The sequence below is a fragment of the Mustela nivalis genome (assembly GCF_964662115.1).
Source record: "Mustela nivalis genome assembly, contig: HAP1_SCAFFOLD_1233, whole genome shotgun sequence".
In the NCBI taxonomy this organism is placed as follows: Eukaryota; Metazoa; Chordata; class Mammalia; order Carnivora; family Mustelidae; genus Mustela; species Mustela nivalis.
The window spans coordinates 84,057-106,565 of record NW_028135431.1 but is presented as its reverse complement, the minus strand read 5'-3'; the positions used below and the strand labels follow the sequence as shown (position 1 = coordinate 106,565).

Here is a 22,509-nt window from a genome sequence, read left to right as displayed (position 1 = left end):
TTTTGTTTGTTAGAGAGAGAGAGAGCACACGAGAGCACAGACAGACAGAGAGGCAGGCAGAGGCAGAGGGAGGATCAGACTCCCTGCCCAGCAAGCAGCCCAATGGGGGGCTCAATCCCAGGACCCTGGGATCATGACCTGGGCCAAAGGCAGCGGCTTAACAGACTGAGCCACCCAGGCATCCCTCATACCTGCAAGATTCTTTATTTATTTGTTTGTTTATTTACTTATTTATTTGACAGAGAGATAGAGAGCACAAGTAAGCAGAGCAGCAGGCAGAGGGAGAGAGAGAAGCAGGCTCTCTGCTGAGCAGGAAGCCCGATGTGGGGCTCGATCCCAGGACCCTGGAACCATGGCCTGAGCCGAAGGCAGCTGCTTAACCAACTGAGCCATGCAGGTGCCCCTGCAAGATTCTTAAAGCATCTGGGACCTTGAGGTATCAACTGAGCTTACGACCTATGTAAGAGAGCTGGGAATGAAAGATTGAATAGTGGCGGAAGAGAAGGCCAGAGGCACCGAGAAAGGAGGGTCCTGAGCAGGAGTATTTCAAGATTCCCGTCTAGGGGCTCCTGGGTGGCTTAGTTTCTAAAGTGTCTGGCTCTTGGTTTCAGCTCAGGTCATGTCAGGCTTTTAGGATCAGGTCTCATGTTAGGCTCCACACTTAACGGGGAATCTGCTTGAGCTTCTCTCCCTCTGCACCTCCCCCCACTCATTCTCTCTTTTTAAAATAAATAAATAAATCTTAAGAAAAAATAACAAAAAAAAACACCAAAAACAAACTCCATGCTTCCCCCTTCAGCTCCTCCTCCGGACACACCCTCAGAAATGCAATGGTGTTACCAGGAAACGAAAGCACAGCATGGCCACCATGGAAAGCTTTGATTTCTTCCCCTTTTAAGGCTGCTTCCCTCTCCTTGGGACTTGTGCTAAGAACTTGGACTGTACAATTTCGTATCATTTAAGAGAGAAGGGGTATTAGGGAGCTGAAGGGGCAGCCACATGGCAAACATGAAAGGCTGCTCCAAGACATCTTTATAAGCTCCATTGCCATCGGGGTCCTTCTAAGAGCCACCTCCCTGCAGAGCTAACTGAGGCTTGAAGAGCCAGCCTGCTTATGCCCTGCCCTTCAACACGGGGCTTTATTTTATCCTGCGATTGCTAGGGAGAGCTACAGACGGCAACCAGCGGACAGTGATAGATAGCATTACCTCTTCTCATTGTCATCTTCGGTTTCATTTAGGTTCGGCTGCCTTAAGCCCTGGAAAAGCTTTACTTAAAAGACTGGGCTCTGCCTTTCCAGGTTTATCAAAATAAAGCAGAAGTCGAGCTGGCTAGTTTTAAGGGCACAAAGGAAAACACGGTTTGGGGACTGGAGGTTTTGAATTACATGAGGCAAATATAGCAGGCTCCTGCATAAGACTTTAAACATCCAAATATTTAAAATAACTGCCCCCACGGCCTCCATCTGAATTCTCCTGCCTTTGTTATAAACAGAAAGCGAGCGGCTCAGCAGCAGGTCTTCCTAAATAACAAGGATTAAACCGCACAGATTGCCTTTGCGATTCAAGAGCACATTCTAGAATGAAGAGTGTTTTTGTACCGATGCCTTTCCTTTGGGGAATTTGTAGAACAGCTCTCAGTTTTTAAGACTTTAATTTGGAAATGATAATAGTTATTTACTGAGTGCTTCAATGTGCAAGGTAGGGACCTTTCAAGGACTTTATATATAAGATCATTAAACTGACAAAACCGTGTAAGATACATAGGATGAAGATATTAAGACTCTGATAATTTGCCAAAAATCAAAGAACTAGTGAGTAACCGCGATCCAGAATATAAAAAAGAAAGTGTATTAGAGATTCAAGGGGACGGTAGATCTTCCACATTCCAAGTCATGCCTTGTCCATCAGACCTCACCTCTGATGCATGCGAAATAAATATCGCCATATTTTTCCAAGTTTAAGATGGTATCGATGGTAAGATGCTCCTTTGTGTAGCTCAAAGGGGAAAATTGTCTATGGCTTAAACTGATGATTAATTCCAAGACATGTTTGGACTTCAGAGATATAAAAACATAGGGGGAAAGTACCTTTTCATATTCATGAAGAATGATCCTTTAAAAGCCAGTCAGTCTGAAATGCAAGGAACAGAATCCTTAACAGCTGGCCTAACTTGGGGGTAACCTGGGGGGAGCCCAGGCATATTCTGGGTCCCATCTGGCTTTCCCCAAAGCTCAGGATAAAATTCAGGCGGTAATTCAGGATAGTACCTGCAGGTGGCAGTGCAGGCCACCGGATCTGGCCTTTGGCCTTCCCCAGCAGGGTTTCAGAGGGACCCGCTGGCCTCAGGTGAGAAACAGGTTCCCAGACCTTCAATTTTTGTTCACCCTTCTGTCCTGTTCCAAACCTCGGGGTCTTTTGCATTTCCTTTTGCTCCAGTCTGGTGTCTTCTTTCTCCACATTAACTCTTTTTCTGCCCACATTTCCGAAGTCCCAAACCAGGTAGACTAGCGTTAGAACAAATGTGTCCTTCCTATACCCCCAGAATCAAATCAGAAGTTTGGGAATTAGCCAATGAGGAGGAAGCTGGTGTCTTGTTTTCCTATTAGTCTATGATGTTTGGGTGCCCTGGTTATATAACTCTGGAGAATATCCTCGATATAACCTCAAGATAGAGATTATTCTAAGGGCGCCTGGGTGGCTCAGTGCCTGAGGAATCCAGTTCTTGCTTTGGGTTCAGGTCATGATCTCAGGGTCTGGGATTAAGCCCTGCATCTGAGCTTGTCCCTCGCCCTCCTCCTCCCCAACGTGCGCCCTCTCTATCTCTCAAATAAATAAATAAATAAATAAATAAAATCTTTTTAAAAAGATAAAGATGATTCTACCTAGAGAACAGTTCTCAGGTAGGTCTTCCTATCTCAAATGTAGCTGGTGATTAAGCCCAGTCATATCACTCTCTTCCTGGAATCTCTTTTTTTTTTTTTTTTTTTTTTTTTTTTTTAACAGAGAGAGCAACAAGCAGGAGGAACAAAGGAACAACAGGCAGAGAAACAGGAAGAAACAGCCTTCCTCCTGAGCAAGGAATCCTATATCCTCCATCCCAGGACCCTGGGATCATGACTTGAGCCTAAGACAGATGCTTAACTGACTGAACCACCCAGGCACCCCGTCCTCCTGGAATCTCAAAACACTTACCCTGGTTCTAGACAACTTCTGCCGCCTCCTCGCATACCACCTACCCCAGGCTCCAGGTAACTGAGATCACCTGTGAACACATCCTGTGTCCATTCCTGGCTCCAGGCCTCTCTTCCATATGTTCTTCCCCTAAGTCTCTGCCCATAAAAAAATCCTCATTCTTCAAAAGTAAGTTTGAGTTCCTTAATGAAGTCTTTGCTCACTTAAAACTCATTGCCCTCCACCAGAGCTCTTTTTTTTTTTTCAAGACTTTATTTATTTAACAGAGAGAGAGAGAGAGAGAAAACACAGACAGAGGGAGAAGTAAGCTTCCTGCTAAACAGGGATTTGGATGTGGGGCTCGATTCTAGGACCCAGGATCGTGCCCTGAGCCGAAAGCAGATGCTTAACCAACTAAGCCATCCAAGGGCCCCCACTCACAGCTCTTAACAGCTCTCTGTAAATCATTGGTATGCCAGCCACCTCATTAGTTACAATCTGCCTTTCTCTGTCTGATTTATATCCATATCCCTAACACCCCACACAAGGCTCACGTTATAGTGGAAACTCAATTGATATTTACGGAATGAACAAAAAATTAAATGTCCCTTTTCTAACATATACCAGAACTGACAGGGAAATTGTTTTTAACAATTGTTAAATTGTTTTTAAGTTTTGCACTTTTAAAGCTCCTGATGTCCAGACCCCCCACCCAAAGCAGTGAAATATCAGAACTTCTCAACTGAAGCTTGGGTTCACCCCAGGCATCGGTGTTTTGCAAAGCTTCCTAGGTGATCTCAAGGTACAACCAAGGTTGAGAATCTGACAATTGCCTCGAAGGCAATAGTTCTCAGTGTGGTCCTAGGTCCAGCATTAGAATATCGCTGTCATCTTACTTGAAATGAAAATTCCTAGGACCCACTCCAAACTGTAGAATCAGAAACGGCAGGGCTGTGGGGATGGGGAAAGTGGACAAAAATCTGTGTTTTAACAAGACCTTCCATGATACAAAGTCAAGTTTGAGAAGCACTGCCTTAGAAGTTTACTTTATTTTTTTTTAAAGATTTTATTTATTTATTTGACAGAGAGAAATCACAAGTAGATGGAGAGGCAGGAAGAGAGAGAGAGAGAGGGAAGCAGGCTCTCTGCTGAGCAGAGAGCCCGATGCGGGACTCGATCCCAGGACTCCGAGATCATGACCTGAGCCGAAGGCAACGGCTTAACCCACTGAGCCACCCAGGTGCCCAGAAGTTTACTTTAAATAAGTCTATACAGACTGTGTAATGAAGCCCTCCCATCTTCTTCTGATTCCAGTCTGGCCCCTATTTCTTCATATGGCTGTGCGTACACACAAGCACAAGCCCCTTTTAGTTGAAGATTTTTTTCCCCAATCTAGTTTGGTCTTACAGTCAACATCAACTAATAGTAAAATAGCTTAAGAAGATACTTTATGTGGGGTTTTTTTTTTTTTCAATCTTTAAAACAACCAAGGAAGTATTCTCCTGGCTATTTTTTGAATCATGGAAAGGAAATGGACAAAACCCAACATACATGGAATTTGTCCCCCATGTTATGTCTGATGTGAAGTGTCCCATCGTCTTACAATAAATCGAAGACATCCATCCCACAAAGGACAAGAGAAAGGCTGCAGAAAAAAACGATGAGTGCCCGGGGGGCACAGCAGAGATCTGACCCCAGATCTGTTTTACCATTTGGGCGTTCTCGGGATTTTCATGACCCCCATTTTGTTATTATTTCCCATAATCCCACAGTTTTTGTAAAGAAAATCTGGTGCTCTCAGGAATTCCTGGCTATCTCTTGAAGGGAAGTGTTCACTTTGAGTGCATTAAGTACTCAATGCTGTTTCCTACTCATTCGCAGTGGTATACACTCAGAGCTTTCTTTTTCTCTAAGACCTTGGGAAAGGGATGGTTTCAATGCCTCTAAGATTAGAGGGGCAGTTTTCTTCTAAAATGTCTGCTTCTCTGAAACTCATATGCTTTGTTCCAAATCTATGGCCTGAATTCTTGGATTTGTTATTAACATGGCTCCTTTTTGAATCACGAATATTATAAAAGTTGTACAGGCTCTAAGCTAGACTCTGTGAAGGATCAGCAGTGAGAAAGATAGACAGACCCCACTTGCTCATCTCCAAGAAAAAATGTATCTATAAAACTAACCAATGAAGGGGCGCCTGGGTGGCTCAGTGAGTTCAAGCCTCTGCCTTCAGCTCAGGTCATGATCTCAGGGTCCTTGGATGGAGCCCCACATTGGGCTCTCTGCTCAGCAGGGAGCCTGCTTCCCCCTCCCTCTCTATTTCTCTGCCTACTGTGATCTGTCAAATAAATAAATAAAATCTTTAAAAATATATTTTAAACTAAGCAATGAAGATCCAAATTCTAGACGTTAGAACTATTATCCAGGACAGTAAGATAGGGAGAGGACCTCCAGGAATTCAACTATAGTGTGTGCATGTGTGTGTCTGTTTTCTTAAGAGGTCTTTCTTTCTTTCTTTTTTAAGTGGTCTTTCTGATAGAAAGATCTTTGAACCTATACTTCTCTATTTTAATTTTGTTGGAGAACGGGTGTGGATGGTATTTATTTGGGAAACAGAGGAAATATTCCCAAGTTTGGAATAGTCAGCTTATCAGAAGATGCAAAACCACCATTCTGTTCCTAAAACAATCATCAAACCTCTTTCTTTGGGGAATGGCCAGCAAGCGTCTTCAGCAATTATACCAGTCAGAGGACAAATTTTCATGAGACATCCATGAGCCATAAAGAATCTGATCCCATTGGCAAATTGGAAGGTGTTTCCAGCAAAGGTGGCTTCACATACAGAAGCAGCAGCACTGAGGGTCACAAGCACGTGGCAAACACCAGGCCCTTCCATTCTCCACTCTGCTCAGTGAAGTTCATTCACCCGCAAGACTAACCCTAATTCTCAGAGCCAAGATGTGGGGCAAGGAAGGTACCAGGAGGGGACGTCCTGTGAACACACATTGCACCTGCACACAGGTGAAAGAGCCTGAAAAGGCTTTGGGGTTTTGTTGTTGCTGTTGTTGTTGTTGTTTTGGTTTGTTTTGTTCTAAAGTCTTTAAGTAATGAGAAAGCTTATCAGACAGGGAGGAATTGCTAATCCAATATGGCAAAGAAACTACTTATGCAGATAGGTACATAAACTGGGAAGAAAGGTTTGCCCTGAGGGTATTTGTGAAGCCCAGAAAATTTTAGATTTCCTTCTGACAACTAATGGGCCAAAGGGGATAGAAATGACAGGCTTGGTGAGGTCTTTTTTTTTTTTTTTTTTTTTTTTTACAATAATGGAAATGTTCTAAGCTCATTGTGATAGTTGTATAATTCTATATATGCTGATAATCATGGAATTGTACACTTAAAATGGATAAATTGTGTGAAAGGTAAATTGGATCTCAATAAAAGTGGGGGTTCTTCAAATGCTGGGTGTTACACCAATACAACACAGGTTGAGTTCCACAGAAAGTTGACTACAACATGTGTACTCTCTACACTTTTTAGTCAATTTTTCTGTAAATCTAAAATTGCTCATAAGAAATGGTCTAATAAAAAAAAAGGGGGAATGGTCTAATGAAAAGAAGAAAGAACCCAGTCTCTCTGTAGGCATTTGGCCGTTTCCTGCCTGCACCACCAGCGGGGCCAGAGCCTCTGTCCTCTCCCATGCAGCCCCTGTGGTCTGAACGTTAACAGTCTTGAGGACCCCCAGCATGGCCTCACCTGGCAGTTCTCCATTTCTCCCTCAGATAAAGGGACTAAGGACAAGTTGCTCCTGAGGGAGGCTGAGTAGATGGACAAGGAGGTTCTGAGCTGTGTCTACCAGAGAGATGCCTGGGGAGTGAGACAGGGTTTAATGAAATAAAAGGTGGCAAACTGAGCCCAAAAAAGGACCTGCCCTCTCCCCCAAGGCCCTCTTCTGGAAATGACTTTGTGGACCAGAGACCCTCCTGGGGGCCCTCTTGGGGATGATAGGCTAAAGATGGAGAACCATATGGACCACTGCAGTCATCCCTAGGACAGAGTTAATCCCTTCCAAATATTCTTGGACATGCTGGCTCCACAGAAAATTCATGAATTCATGAGATGCTGCCAGCTCCAGGTGATTTCTTCTGACTTTCTAGAATTAGGATCCATGTGTCTTAATTAATACCTTTGGGGAGACCCTTTCACTCCTGGGAAGCTGCCTGCCCAGAGTGGCTGAGGGGACCTCAAAGGACACAGATCCCTGAGACTTTGGAGGACAGTGCCAGGCTTCTCTGAAGCAGAAGGAAACTTTAAATCAGGAGAATGAGCCTAACTCACAGGTGGAGGCCCTGAGAGAATGGTCAAGGTCTGGCCCTGCTTTGACCCGTAGGTTTCCTGTCGGGTCACGTGGGCCTTGAGTGGCTGGACACCTGGCTACAATCAGTGCTTTCCACCTCCCCCCCCATGCCTGTAGAAGTGAGATCACTTTTTATTTCAGGGCAAAGTTAGAGGGCAACTGTGTCCTAGGAGCTGGCTGGCCTCCCCATCCCCCAATGCAACTGCTGTGCTCTGGTTGTCAGGCAACTGTTTACCTTAGAGGTAGAGTGCCCCCCAAAGTTCTGAGCCTTCATTAGAGACCCAGACAGAGAACACTGGCATTTGGAGGCAGAGCTGGGGAGCTCTCCACAGCCCTGGATGGCCTCCTGCCTGCCATAGATCAACTTTCCAGTTGGTCCTAGACCACCTGTGCGGTCCTCTGCTGGTGATTTCTGAAAGCTGGAGACACATTTCAGGTCTCTGTGGATTTCCCTGGGAGATCCTTGTATAAACTGTGATACTGGTTTTGCCAGTGAAGAAACAACAAATTTTGAGAAGGGTGACGGTGTCAGGCGAAAGGTGTTTCGCACACGCTGAAGTCTGTGGGAAAGGCACTGATAATATGGAACCGTTGACACAAGCTGATGATGCCCGAGGTCTGCCCGGGGAGGAGGCCAGTCTTCTCACCTTAAAATCCTTGTTCTTATCAGCAATAAATACAAACCACTGTAGGCTGTCTCTTCAGAATACTGTTGACTTTCTGAAAAAGTTACTGAAGGGCCAGCCTCCTAAATCATCTCAAGAGACTGGTGGCAGACCCATCTTCAAAGCCTCAGAGAAGAATGGAGAAGAGCTTTGGAAGAAAACCCTGGGTGATTTGAATGAAAACCCTCCTGATCTACAGAGTGCAGAACGGCTCGCCCAAGAAACTGCGAGATGGAAGCAGAGACTCCAAGAAATGGAGCAGGAGAAAGAAAGGCTAGAGCAGTCAAACTCAGGATTCCAGCAGGCCCTGAACGAGAAAGTCAGCCAGTTAGTACCGGTGGGTGAAAACCTGCTGAAGACCTTCCCCGGGACCACTCACCTTGGAGATCATTTGGGTCATGTCAACTGTGAGGTCGAGGAAAAGAGGGAAACAGAAAATGACGATGGCCCCATCCACGGGTCAGAGGGTGATCTGAAGGGTGTCACTGATGATGCTGATTCCAACGTGTCCCTTCAAAGTGCTGAAGCAAAAAAGCAGGAACTAGCCAGACAATTGCAGGAAGGAAAGCAAATGAATGAGGAGCTTATGGGACAAGTAACAGATCTTCAAGCCAAGGAGGCCTCTTTGCAGCGTGAAAATTCACAGCTTGAAGAGGAGATTCAGCAGCTGAAACAGAAGCTTCAAACTCTGCCTCAATTATATCAAGAATGCATCAGCCCCGTTGAGAGAAAATGGTCTGAGGCAGAAGAGCAGTGCGCAGACATTAAGTGGAATCTTTCCTGCACACGTAGAAACATCAAGGCCATGTCTCAGACTCGAGACTTCTACAAGGAGATCGCTGAAGACACCAGGAGACAATTGGAGGAAAATGCCATACACTATCAAAAGGGGATCCTCTTCCATGCAAAGAGAGCTCAGGAAAGCTGGATGGCAGCTGTGCTGACCGAGAGAAGCCTCAAGGAGCTAAAGAAAGAAAGTGATTACAACAGGCAAATGTCCAAAGAGGAATCCAACTTCCAGCTTTTCCCAAGTGGCCCTTTTACTCCTGCTCCTCCACCAGCTGCCCACAGAGGCCCAGAAGTGTCAGAGAACTCCTGGATCATGAGCACCCCCAGGAAGGAGAAGATCTAGGACTTGAGGGCCCAGGCAGCTGGACCACACCACCAGGGACCCCTGCGGATTTGACTGAGCTCACAGCAGGCCAGTCCTGAACTCCCACAACCACAGCATAACATCTGCATGTGGTTTCTGTCTTTAAAGTTATTTTGACTTATCTCTTTTTAGTTTAGCTATTATTTAGATAGATAGATAGATAGATAGATAGTTGTTTAATTGATAGTACAATTGCTTTTATTCAAGTACATTTAGCATTATAGTTTTCAGATAGTATTTTTCCATTAAAGTGTCATTTCCTATAATTCTTACAGATGTATTATTTTCACCAGACCCTCTAGAACTAGAAAATATTAAGTTAAAGATCTCCAGTTACTTTAATAATTATCAAAATTTGGAATTGATACAAACATTTAAAATAATCAACATTTTTCTTTTTTTTTTTAAGAACATTTTTCTATGGCATGAACATTTTTGTGTGCTGTTTTCATACACATAAGCTTGTGTTAGACATCTGCACAAGTAAATTAATATGTATCTGAATAAATTTTGATTTGAAAAACTGGGGAAAAGAAAACCCTAAACAACAATTCCCTATTCCAATTTCATAAAATTTTGATTAGACTAACCTTAAATTCATAAATTATCTTAGCAGAGCTTAAAGTACAATTTTTTCTTTTTGTTAACTTTTTAAAATTTTTTCCTTTAGTTTAAGATATTGTTTGCTAAATGTTTAGACATTTCTAAATTTTATGTAGCGAAAATAAAAGTTTTTCAGAGATGGCAAGCAAACAGTCCTCCCCATGCGGTTTACAAGGCACTTTTAAGTCAGTTTGACGGTAACAGAGAGTAATAGAACAGTAAAGAAAGCTGCCAATTTTTAAAACAATTTTAAAGAGAGAAAGGAATGATGTTCACACAATTTGTATAATATGCAAAATATACCTAGCTCGTATATACACAAAAGGAGAATTGTCCCATGTATCAGATAGATGCTCTGTTCCTCAGAGCTGTGGAAGCAGAAAGCAAGACAAAAAGCAGAGGGAGACTCCCAGATGCTAAAAATGGGGGGAGCTGTTCCCACTCTTGGGCCTGCCTGGAGGGAGGAGGGGGAAAGTGGTGCCATCAGGGCAGGCAGATTTAGTTCCAGGCCACCACAATAATGCAAATGTCACCATGAAGCACATAATTCAATAATTAATATTTTTTCTGGAAATCATTTTTTTTCAGGTTTCCCAGTGCATATAAAAGGTGTTTATCCCATGACACTGCAGTCTTGTGAGTGTTCAATAGCATTATCTCTAAAAAAATAAAAATTAAGCCTTGTTTAAAAGATATGTTTTGTTAAGATTTTATTTATTTATTTGAGAGAGCGATTGAGAGTGAGAGAGAGCATGGGAGGGGAGAAGAACAGAGGGAGAGGCGGACTGCTCATGGATCGGGGAGCCCCATGCGGGACTCGATCCCGGGACTCTGGGATCATGACCTGAGCTGAAGGCCGTTGCTTTGCCAACGGAGTCCCCCAGGCACCCAAATTAAAAAATATTTTCTTGCTGAAAACTGCTAACCGTCATCTGTGCTTTTAGCAAGCTGTAATCTTTTAGTTGGGAGGAGGGTCTCGTTTCAGTATTGATGCACGTTGACAGGGTGGTGGTTGATACAAAACTGTGGCAATTTCTTCAAAGATGACGACTACCAAGGTTGCCGCATCAGCCTACCCTTCCTGTCACGAAGACGTCTGGTAGCGGGCAGGGCTGTGGAGGGACATGAACAAATTGGAGCGCAGATGGGTGGGAATGTGAAACAGTGCAGCTGCTGTGGAACATGGTGCGAAGTTTCCTCCAAAAATTAAAAAATACTCTATGATCCAGTAATCCCACTTCTGTATTGCAGAAAACTGAAATCAGGATCTGAACGGGGTTTCTGCATTTCTAGGTTCATAGGGCACTATTCCCAGTAGCCCATGAGAAAAAGCCATCCAAAGGCCCACCAACGGATGGATGGATGGGCTGAGAGAATGTGGTGTGAATGAGTAAAGAAAATGTAATATTATTCTTTAAAAAGAAGGAAATTCTGTCACACGCTGCAATATGGATGAAACTTAAGGATATTGCTTTACGCAAAATAAGCCAGTCACACACACAAACACACACACACCAGATATTGAGTCCCCTCATAAGAGATCTCTAAAGTGGTCGAAAAATAAAATAGGTGCACCTGGGGGGCCCTATTTTATGTACATGGTACATTCCATGTCATGCGTTTTTTACCTCAATTAGGAAAAAAAAGGTATGAATATGAGTTTTAGGATTTGAGTGGTGGGGAATTAGACTTGAGCTAAGTCTCAGACCAATGACTTTACGTCTCTACATTTCAGTTATTAAGTTCATCTAATTAATTAATAAGTTGATTAAATAATTTTTAAAGGTTCTGTTCTAACTGCATTGTAATTATAAAGAGAATGTCTTAGTCCTCCACTCTAAGGCAAAGTCCTTTATGGTACAAAATGCTGACCTACTTATCTTCCAAAAATTCCCTCCATTACACCTTGTCAGTTAGATCAGAGGGACAGTCAGCTCACATTGGATGCTCAGAGATCAGCATCTCCCTAAAGTAATTCATGCTGAGAACATGATAACGTAGAAAAGGGCAAGGTTTACCCCAAGCCAAAGGAGTACCTAATTCTTTGCCTATAAGAGAGGAAGCATCTGGACTTGGTGTTGTCCTGATTCCCCGTGAACACACTCTGGAGCAAAGCTCCAGAGATAGGGGTTCCTGCCCCTTGAACAAAGAGCCCGTTAGCTTGATGGCTGGGGAAGAGGCTGAGCCTTTTTCTTTACTACAGTAGGCCCTCAGCAGAGCCCTAGGGTGGTCAGTTTGCCTTCTGGCCTTTGGGCCCCTTTAGGTCCTCACCCCACTCAGGTGCCCTGGGCCTTCAGATCTTCCTTCATATTCTGGTAATTTTCTATACCTGCTTCTCTCTGTCTCCAGTAACCCTTTCTATCCCTGGCTGCAGGGCCTCAAGGGCCTGCCCCTCTCTGAGCTCCTCTTTGGGATGTCTGTGTCCCTCCTTGGACTGTGATTCTGTCCTGCCCTGGGCCTTGGCTTCAACTGTTGCCTTCAACTGCCACCAGAATGTTTTGTCCTTAAAGTTCTCAGGGGTTGGTGCTGGGGCTTAGCAGCCACAGGGAGGATAAGACTTGGAGCCCAATGTCCAGGCTTTTGCCTTCTGAGTTGGCTCAGCCTTCAGTCTGCAGTAAGCACACAGCAATGCATGGTGACTGGATTTTCTAACCAAATTCTTACCAACTTTTCAAGGCAGTCATGGCTGCCTGCTGGACCCCTCTGGCCTGGTTCACAACCTCATGGGACTTTCCCTGCTGTAGCTGAGAAGAACCCTCTTGTGGGTACATTGGCAGACCCAGCTGAGGGAAATTGGGAGCCAAAGCCCTTCTTGCCACCTCACTTGGCCTGGCCCCCAGGGCAGCTCTAACCCCAGGCTGCAGGTGCCCTAGAGCGGCTCCCCCTCCAAGCCTGTAACCACCTCGGCTTCTGTACCCCACCAAGAGGGGGCCCGGCCTTAAGAGGGAGAGCAGACCATGTTCATGGCTCAAAGAGACACTGCCAAGGTGGCACTTGGAGTGGCTTCCCCTTCGTCACCAATGTGTTTATCTTTGAGAAAAATGAACTTGTATCCCCCATCCCCTCAAATCACTCAGGCTCAGCCAACTCTCTTCTGGGCTTCTGTCTCAAATGGGAAAGTTGGGACTTCCTGCCTTTATTTGATTATGTCTTCAATCAGACCCTGATGGCTTGTACCTGGAAGTATAGGCCCATCCAGTGGTCCCAGGTCTTACTTTGGCCACTCTTCATGCTTCTGGGATGGGGCATCATTTGTTCCTCTATTACATTAATTCATTCATCCATTCATTCATTTAGTATCTGTTGAACATCTATATACCAAGGACTAGCTAGGTACCGGGGCTACCAAAAGTGCCAGGCATATAGAAATGGATGTTCACCCTTAAAGAGCATCCAATCTAATGGGCCACCAGTGTGAAGGGGGCACCTGGCTGCAGGGAGGTACGTGACCTCAGGGTGCAAGCTAAGTAAGGCTGGGGACAAAAGCCAGGATGCCATGAGAACTTGCAGACTGGCTTTAGAATTTGAGTTTTTGTCCTAGAAGCCTTGGGGAGCCATGCAAAGATTTTAAGCAGAGGAGAGACCTGGTCACATCACATTTGGGTTTTTTTTTTTTTTTTTGCAAAAGACACTAGCAATTGTGTGGAACACCCGTTAGAAGAAGGGGAGTGGGGATCGGGTGGGGAGCCCCTTGGGCAATGCTGGTGGCCAGGGTTGAGGGGGCGTGGGGAGGAGTGGTGGAAAGCATAACCGGAGTGGAGGGGGATTGCAGACCATGGGGGTCTACTGGGGGGCTGGGGAACCCAAATGCAGACACCGGAGGAGGAACACGACTTAAGACAGGTTTGGGGCTATTGAGTTGAGGTGCCTTTAAAGGGAGGGGATATTCAGGTAGGGAGCTCCTGGGAGAGATGTGGCCTGTAGATAGCCATTGGTGAATTATCTGCTTTATGCGGCTCTTCTGTAGGAAGGGCAGAGCTCTCTGGGGAGAAAGAGTTCAAAAGTGAGGGCACCTTTGGGGCAGAGAGGAGAATCTCTCAAAGGAGGCTATGGAGGAACAACCAGAGAAGGAGGAGGGATGCCGGGGAGTCATGGTGTCACTAAGGCCTTGAGAGAGTATCTCTGTTTTCTCTCCACAACCATTTGCCTTCATGACAAACACATCTCCTTCCTCCTGAATGTGGCATGTAGGGAGCAGAGTGGGAAACCAGAGCTAATGCTGTCTGGGAGGGGTATGCAAGCATTCAAAGTACCGTCAGGAGGGCCAAGGAAGGCTCTGGCAAACTCCACTAGATTTGGTGGCAGGGACATGTACATCTGAGAATCAAGGGACAGGCATGGAGAAGCTTGTGGAAATTCAAGTCTGGGTGGGAGCATGGGCCCATGGTCTGTGAGTTTAGGGACATTAAAAGGAGATCAGGGGACAGGAGATGAAGAGTCTCTTTGGAGGTTCGGGGAGATGGTCTGAGAGGAGAGCAAGGCCAGCTTCCATGGCCTGTTGGGTCTTGAGATAGAGAGAAGTGCTTCTCCTGGCATGGGCATGTTTTTTAGAGAAGCAAGAAGCAGGAGGAGTTTGCCACTGTTAAAGGTAAGAGAACAGTCGGAGGGGAGGACAGGATACCATAAGGAAAACCAGTGAGGCTCTGGAGGTCCCTGAAGGGAACAGGTCAGCGAAACAGGACTGTTATTCCAAATGTATGTGGCCTCTGAGAACATCTTTGAAGCCCGTCCAGACTTTTTAGAGCTGTCAGAGCATCTAGAGCGTGCAAACGGCCCAGAGAAAAGGGGCAGTGGAGAGGTAGGCTGAGAGAAGCCAGGAGGGTCAATGTGGGCCACAAGTTAAGACAACCTCAGCAGGTAGAGGCAATGCATTAGATATCCTCCTTCACTCTCTACACTACATCAGATCTCCACACTCCATTCTCCACAGCTAGCGCTGCCAGGCTCCTTCGCCCCTGCCAAGACAGTGTCTGGCCACCATTTTGTGCCTGGCTTTTCCAGGTAGCTTCCAACTCGAATCCCTCATGGTTAAGCCCTACGGCATTGAGGCAGGGCAGTCCTGCCAAGGTGCCTGCTTGAGACCATGGCCAGAGAGAAGGTGGGGGGTTGGGGGGACAGGGCAGAAAGAGCAATTTTGGACCCCCTTTGGGGTGTGGCTTCCTCATGCCTACCAAGGCAAGACATCTGTTGAGACAAAGAAGTAGGTTTTCAGGGGGGAAACAGGAAATCAGGGTGGATACCAGTGGGGGCCACCATTACCCTGAAGGGATAATTTTGGAGTGGTTGACCCAAGGATGGGGGGTGACAGCACTGCACCTCCAGGCTTCGATTTCCCCACTTGTAAAATGGAGATAAGAGAATACCCTCTACTTCAGAGAGTCGTTGAGGGTTCTGTGAGTCAATTTTTGCACAGAATATTTAGAAAAGCCAGTCACATCCCAAATGCTGGTAACTACTATCATGATTTCGTGAGGCATTGTCCATTTACATGAAATTCTTGGTCTTTGGGGTCACAAACAACACCTATTGATGTGACTCGATGCTGCTCATCAAAGAGGCATTCCAGTTTAATGATTAAATAGCAATAATGATAAGGTTCAAATTTAGGATTACATATTAGGATCAGTTTGAAGAATTTTTCCATGAATACTTATTAGAGTAGAAATGTGGAGAGTTAGGTGTCAGAAGACCACAAATATTTGTTCTAGGATCTTCTACAGGCTGGACTTCAGTGGCCATCGTGATAGAAATGGTACTTACATTGGCAGAGCTGATGACTCTGTTGCAGAGACAGATACAAATTAAAAAAATAATTACAAATTACGATTAATGCTAAGAAGGGGAAAAACCCCAATGGGAATAAGAGGTTGGAGGTACCTAACTTTAGATCATGAAAATCTCTGATAAGTTGATGTGAAGCCAATGATTGGCCACTCAGAAGTGGTTAGGGAAGTGTTTAGGAGGTGAGGAGAGCATTCTGGATTGGAAGGTGATTTCCTTTCCCAATTAGGTAATCTCAGGGAATTCTGTGTGCACTGATTTCTACATCTGTAAAATGAGGATAAGCCTACCTATCCAACTGACCACAACTGAGCCTTTGTGAGGATAAAATGAAACGATGTTAAAGAATTCTGCTGACCACAGACAGAGGCACGGAAAAGAATCCATGAGGAAAGAACGCACTGATCAATTCCTTTCACTTTTTCTATTCATTAAATTTGGTTCCTGTGTATGACAGGACTATAGTACACAGAGGTCTCTTTGGGAGGCACAGTGGCTAAAGGTTATGTTGAGAAGACATGACCGTGATGTTATGGTTAGCAGTGCAAGGAGAGACGGGTGTGGAATGGAGACAAAGGTGATTTTATGGATAGGAGATGGCTGAGCTGAGCCATAGGAGATGAGGGGGGAGAGTTGAGGTTTTTGTAAAGCTGAAAATCTGGAGAAAATTTTAGTGGGGGAAGTTGGAACGTATTTCAGTGTTCAGTAGACTCAAACCCTTCTGGGACCTGACATTGGGGAAGGTCAAAGTTAATGTTACTTAATCTTCACTAAGCAGCCATTTAATTCTAGAAACAGAGATGCAGATGTGCTTTTCCCTGGGTGCTCAGAAACGTGACTTCCATCCAGTAGATCATCAACAAATGTTTGATGTATTGAAGGGTACCCCAAAATGGGAAATATCCAAGGAGAGCACTGCCAGGCTGCCCTGCATTTTCTGGGCTATACGGGAGTCCCATGAGATCAGGGTCAGAACTCTCTGTGGGTTGCAAAAACATCTTCTTTCACATGTACAGTGAAGCAGGACAAGGGCTACAAATCAATGAATCCAGGAAATGTTCTGCTCTGCGGAGAAGCATCTTCCCAGGTTGGACATGGGGCATCAGCCATTGCCATGTTTCCCCCTTCAGTCTGAAGCCCACAGACTATGCCACACTGCTCTTTAGGTCACAGTGTCATTGTGGACATGGATGACCAGTCAGCCAGTATGGCTACAGCTTCTGAATGGCATTTTCTGACTGTTGCTGTATTGGCGAAAAAGTTTAAGGAGAAAGTTTAAGGAGAAAGAGGCATCTGTTGAAGTTGCCTATAGCAAGGTCACATTCTGATAAAGACATTTTCTCAACCACACTGTTCCTCTCCAAAGAACAGAAGTGCTGAAGCAAACATTCTAGTTCTAGGTGGCCTTCAGGTGAAGGGGTGAGGTAGGAACCCTCTGGAAGGGAAGGAGGCAGGGAGAGAGAGGGTCTCTTTCATCCTGGAGGGGAAGGTCAGAGGGAGAAGAGACTGATTTTTGTGATGCCATGGGTTTCAGGTTTTCCATGGCCTTTTTGAGGCTATTGCTTGCCGAGTTTAGACCCCATGTTCAAGGTCACTTCAAAAAGGGGTCCATGGAAAACACCTTCTCAAGCTAAAAGAGACTTTGACTCTTGAAACTGTAAACTATAAATGCTATAAATGCTAATTTTTATGAATGGTCTTGTATAGATAAAGAGGAGCGATGAAGGAAGACATTTGGAATAGAAAAGTGTAGAAGGAGCCAGGAGAAACTAAGGGCTTTGAACAAGAAGCAGCGGAGGAGTTGGGTCAAGACAAGTCAAGAGTTTTGTGGAGCAGATTCCTAACATCTCAAAGAAGGAAGCCAAACTTATTCAGTGTTAGCAGAAATAACTCTCTGTTTCCTGCAGAGGTGAGGGGAAGCTGGGACGTGAGCTCAGAGCTGCTCGGGCTTGTAGGGGAGCACATGCTGGCATGAGGGGCCCAGAGGCAAGGGTTGACCATTTCTTGTCTTCCACGTGTCTCTTTTTCTGCTAACAGCCACCTGTCAGCAGTTCACGGGCGGGCTCCAGACTCAGCAGGAATGGAGGGAACTCACTGCAGCTCGCGGAAGGAAGACCTCACATGGCCAAGTGGTCAGTTCTCCCCTAATGGATCCTGGCATTTGACACAATTCCAATCAAAATTGCAATGGGAATTTTTTAAAGTTGACATGGCATTTCTAATGTTTATTTGGAAGAATTTATTTTGTAGGAACAAGTAAAACTTGCACACACACATAATAGGTAGCAAGTAGAAGCTTGCATTGTTAGATTTTGAAACATATTTTAAATCGGAAATCTTTTGAACAGTATGAAGCTGGTGGCCAAATAGGTCAATGGCAAGGGATAGAAAGCCCAGATATGGGTTTATTTTAGCCTTCTCTGCTTTTAGAGGAGTGGCATTTCCATTTAGAACAGTGAGTGATAGAGACGCATCACCGTTTGGAGCAAAGCAAAGTAAATTTCCTATTCATTGCCATCGTGATGCAAAGACTGGGACAAGGGTGTCACCAGCCAAGAGTGCCATTTTTCTTTGACCCCAAGTTCCCCATTGTTTCATGTCAGGTCACATTGTCTCCAGTTGGTTGGCCATCTTCCGTTCGTTACTGAACGTTCTTTATAGCTGAAACCCGAGAGCTGTCCAAATTCTGTGAATGTTAACTTGCTGGTGCTCCCAGTTTTTTTTTGTTTTAAAATGTTTGAAGACAAAGGCAAAGGAGGACAGAGTGAAGCCTCTGACATCCGGCAGTGCTGGGGGAGCAGATGCAGGGTCTCCAAAATCACTCACGGCTTTTCCTGTTTTCTGAAATTCATTCAATCTCTTTCTACTCCACCACCATCTTGGCCACCCTCTAGATTATCCTTCAGCATTCTGAGTCGGTGATGTTACTGAATAAAAGTGGCATTCCAAGTCAGTGAGTAAGGTGCAAACCATGCAACAATAGACTCAGAAATCACCAAATTATTATTACTTTTCAATGAGTAATTACTGAGCACCTGCTTGGGGGCAGGCCAGGCATGGTTCTGGGGGCTGAAAACCAGCATGTGAACATAACATCTTTGCCATCCCAGGGAGCAGTGAGTTTCTAGGGAAGGAGAGACACAATGAACTTAAGAACCAACCAACCTATAACTTGACAGGTGGTTGGTGAAATGAAGAAAAATAAATCTGGCCAGGAAGACAGAAACTGCTGGATGTGGGTGGTGGTCAAGGAAGGCTTCTTGGATAGGGTGGCATTTGGGAAGAGGCCTGAAGACTCAGGCCTGAAGACTCATGCAGATCCATGCCATGGAGATATCTGGGGAAGAATGTTCCAAGAAGTGGGTGTAGCAAGTGCAAAGGATTGGCTACCTGAAGGCAGATCCGTGTTTACACTTCTTCCTCTATGCAGTAATTAATGTCGGTAATCCTGCAACAACCAGAAATGATTCCCTCTTTAGTTTTAGAACAATTTAAACAACATACATTTTGCTTTCAAGACAATAATTCAATTTCAGTAAAATATTATACAATGAACTTAACTGTGTATGTTTGACCTTTTAATTGCACCCCCCACCCCCCGAACTACCCCTTACAGAATCACACTGTGTTTGCTGTGTAAACTTGAAACACAGGTAACTCCCAAGGGGTCAGAAGAAATGACAGAATGAAGGAAGTCAAATTCTGATTTTTTGACTCTAGAACCACTGTGCTATGACTGGGTCTTTTGAATCTACTGCTTAAACTCAAACTCAGGGATATGCAGTGCTGAGTACACTGGAGACACAAACTGTACCTAGAGCAAACTCAAATGATTGCAAACCCTCATCAACCACACTGCAAAATGCCTGTCAATGAATCTATTTACATAGACCTAATATTTGTCTTTATGTGTACACGAGTGTGCAGGGCTGTGCCTGAGTGTGTGAGTGCCCTCTTCCCTGATCCCCAACTCCCCAGAATATGCTCCTCCCAAACTTGCAGCATTTGCCAATCTATAGAGTGGGCAGATGTTCCTCAGTGACATCTGTGGCTGAAGTTGGATTACATCAGGTGGCTCCCAGCAGCAGGTGCTTTGGACCTGTGTTTCTAGTGCTCTGATTGGAAGAATGAAAAATTAGTCTTCATCGAGCTCAGGTCCCTAAGGTTTCTGTGTTTCTGACACTTCCCCATCGAATTTCCCCATCCTCCAGCTGCTTCCCTTGTCCTGGCTTACCTGGGCTCCTGTTTGGGATCTTTAAGGCTCTACTGGAGCAGCCAGATGCACAGAGGTTGGGAGTGAGGGTACCACGACGAACACCTTAAGGGCATCCATTGTGTGGTAGAGAGATGGCGGTCCATTGTTCCATTTGGATGGATCCCAGCTCTGACTGGGTAGCCCCACAAGGCAAAACAGCATTATTTCATATGGTTGTAAGATGCCCAGTTTCGCTCATTTTCAGTTAAGTTGGCAGAAATTTTTTTAAAAAGACTTTTATTCATTTATTTACTTGACAGAGTGGGGGGGGGATTACAAGGAGGTAGAGAGGCAGGCAGAGAGAGTGAAGAAAGTAGACTCCCCACCAAGCAGAGAGCCCCACATGGGGCTTGATCCCAGGACTCTGAGATCATGACCTGAGCTGAAGGCAGAGGCTTAACCATTGAGCCACCCAGGCGCCACTAAGTTGGCAGAAATTTTTAAATGCCACTCAGTTTACCAAAAGACTGCCCCTCCTCCATGCTGTAATATTTGTCTGCATGTTCGGCTTTTACCTGCTTGGGAATTTAGTAGGAGAACAGCAGAGTGTCCCTTTGCCATTTTTTTTTTAAGATTATTTATTTATTTATTTGTCAGAGACAGAGGGAGAAAGAGTGAGTGAGCACAGGCAGACAGAGAGGCAGGCAGAGGCAGAGGGAGAAGCAGGCTCCCTGCCGAGCAAGGAGCCTGATGTGGAACTCAATCCCAGGACCCTGGGATCATGATCTGAGCTGAAGGCAGCTGCTTAACCAACTGAGCCACCGAGGTGTCCCTCCCTTTGCCATTTTTAAACAGAAGTTCTGGGTGCCTAGTCAAATCGTTTTCTTGAACCATGATTGCTGTGAGTGCCTCTGCTGCGGAGAAGAGGGGGGCTTTATGTCTTGTCTTGGTTTTGCAGGTGACAGAGAAGATGGCCCCCGAGAGCATTACCCCTCAGTTTGCTCACGGGGCAATAGGGATTCCTTTAATGGAGGACCTCTCCTCGGAACATGACTAATCTGGGTTCCCTTAAGGGATGCGGTGATTGCTGTATTTCTATAATGTCCAGTTGTTGTTGGCTTTACGATGAAGACTTTGTATATAAGGGTCTGCTTGCTTAGAAGTTGAATGTTGCGTGGTCTGGGGTAAGCCAACTGGGCTGACAGAACTTGCTTCAACCTCTAGGTGGATCCTTGAGTTACCAGATCACTGGGTCTCTGACCACAGGGTCTGAAGGAAACCCAGGCTATTTTAAAAACATAAAAATAAAAAAAATACAAAAAATATATATATGTAAAATATATATATATATATATTTTAGGAAAAAGATGTTTACCCATGTGCACTCTGAAAAAGGAGATTTGGGTTGCCGATGGAGGCCACTCTGTTGCCTCAGAGGGCCTGCAGCGCGAAGTCAGCCTTAACTGAAGAGCTTTCCTTCCGCCCGGCCGGGACCCTCAGCTTCTCTGTCAGCCGAGGAAGAGCAGTGTTGTTTAGCGTTCTTTCTTTCTTTCTTTCTTTATTTTTCCACTCACAGCCTCTTGTCCATTGGGTGACAGGAAAAACACTAACTTGGGTTTTGTGTTATTTACATTTTAAGATCCTAATTCAACTCCATCTGGTGCTGTTTATGGAAGGGAAGAGGCCTCCGATAAGCACAGCTGGGGAGGCGATTTTCCAGCGCTGCTGCCCTGTTGTTTTGCTCACTTTCTCCCAGCACAGAGGACCGTCTGCAAACGATCAGAGAAGTGAAAGAAATCTGAAGACAAAATACGTCTTTGGAATTTCACCAAGTCTTTGGATTTGAATGGAGAAGGATGAACAACATGGTGTGGATCTTGGGACCCCAGAAGGTTCTGGAGGGTCTACAACTCACTGCCTGTCCTTTAAATGTCCTTGTCCTTCCCTTTCAGCTTCATGTCCATGCTCATTCATGGCCCAACTGAAGAAACAAAAGGAAAATTAAAGTGTCTGTGATCAGGAGTTTGGGTCTTTAAATGGGGGAGGGACCCAAGAAGACATTCCACTGACATACTGTTTTTCACAGACTAATCTGAGGTCTGTTGACCCCCACAACACACCTGTGTCTTCCAAGTGATCAACCCTGGTCTACAGATAATGAGCGGAAATGCATGTTGTTGCAAAGGACAACAGTTTCCTTTCTAGACGGGCAGGGACATGTGGGGTTAGGATCAGAACCCTCTGGGTCTTTAGTATCCTATTTTTTTTCTTTTTTTAAATGTGGACTGGGTAAATGTTAAAAATCACAGTTTTTATTTACCCTGTGTGTGAATTCTTCTACCTGGTCCTGGAGGTCAAACCTGGAGGTGCCACATTTTCTGGGTCTCAGGGTCCCCGGAACTGCGTTCTGTTGCAGGGGAGGTCACAAGACTGTAGAAGGCCGGGCAGCCATTCCAAGAACTGTGACACTTGCTGGGAGGTGGGCATGAGTGTCCTCTGAAGAGGACACTTCTCTGGTGATGTATAAGGAACCATTGGAAAGTCATTTAATGAGTATCGCCTTCCAGTCAGGGGAGGCTTAAAAA

The 22,509-nt window shown here is 45.1% G+C and overlaps 1 long non-coding RNA gene across 1 annotated transcript; it reads left to right on the top strand.

Annotated features, from left to right (window-relative positions):
* Positions 1-12,521: 12,521 nt before the first annotated feature.
* Positions 12,522-21,936, top strand: LOC309857771. Its single transcript, XR_014307902.1, has 4 exons — positions 12,522-12,562; positions 17,437-17,638; positions 17,767-17,861; positions 21,564-21,936. It is a non-coding gene; the product is annotated as an uncharacterized lncRNA (long non-coding RNA).
* Positions 21,937-22,509: the final 573 nt, after the last annotated feature.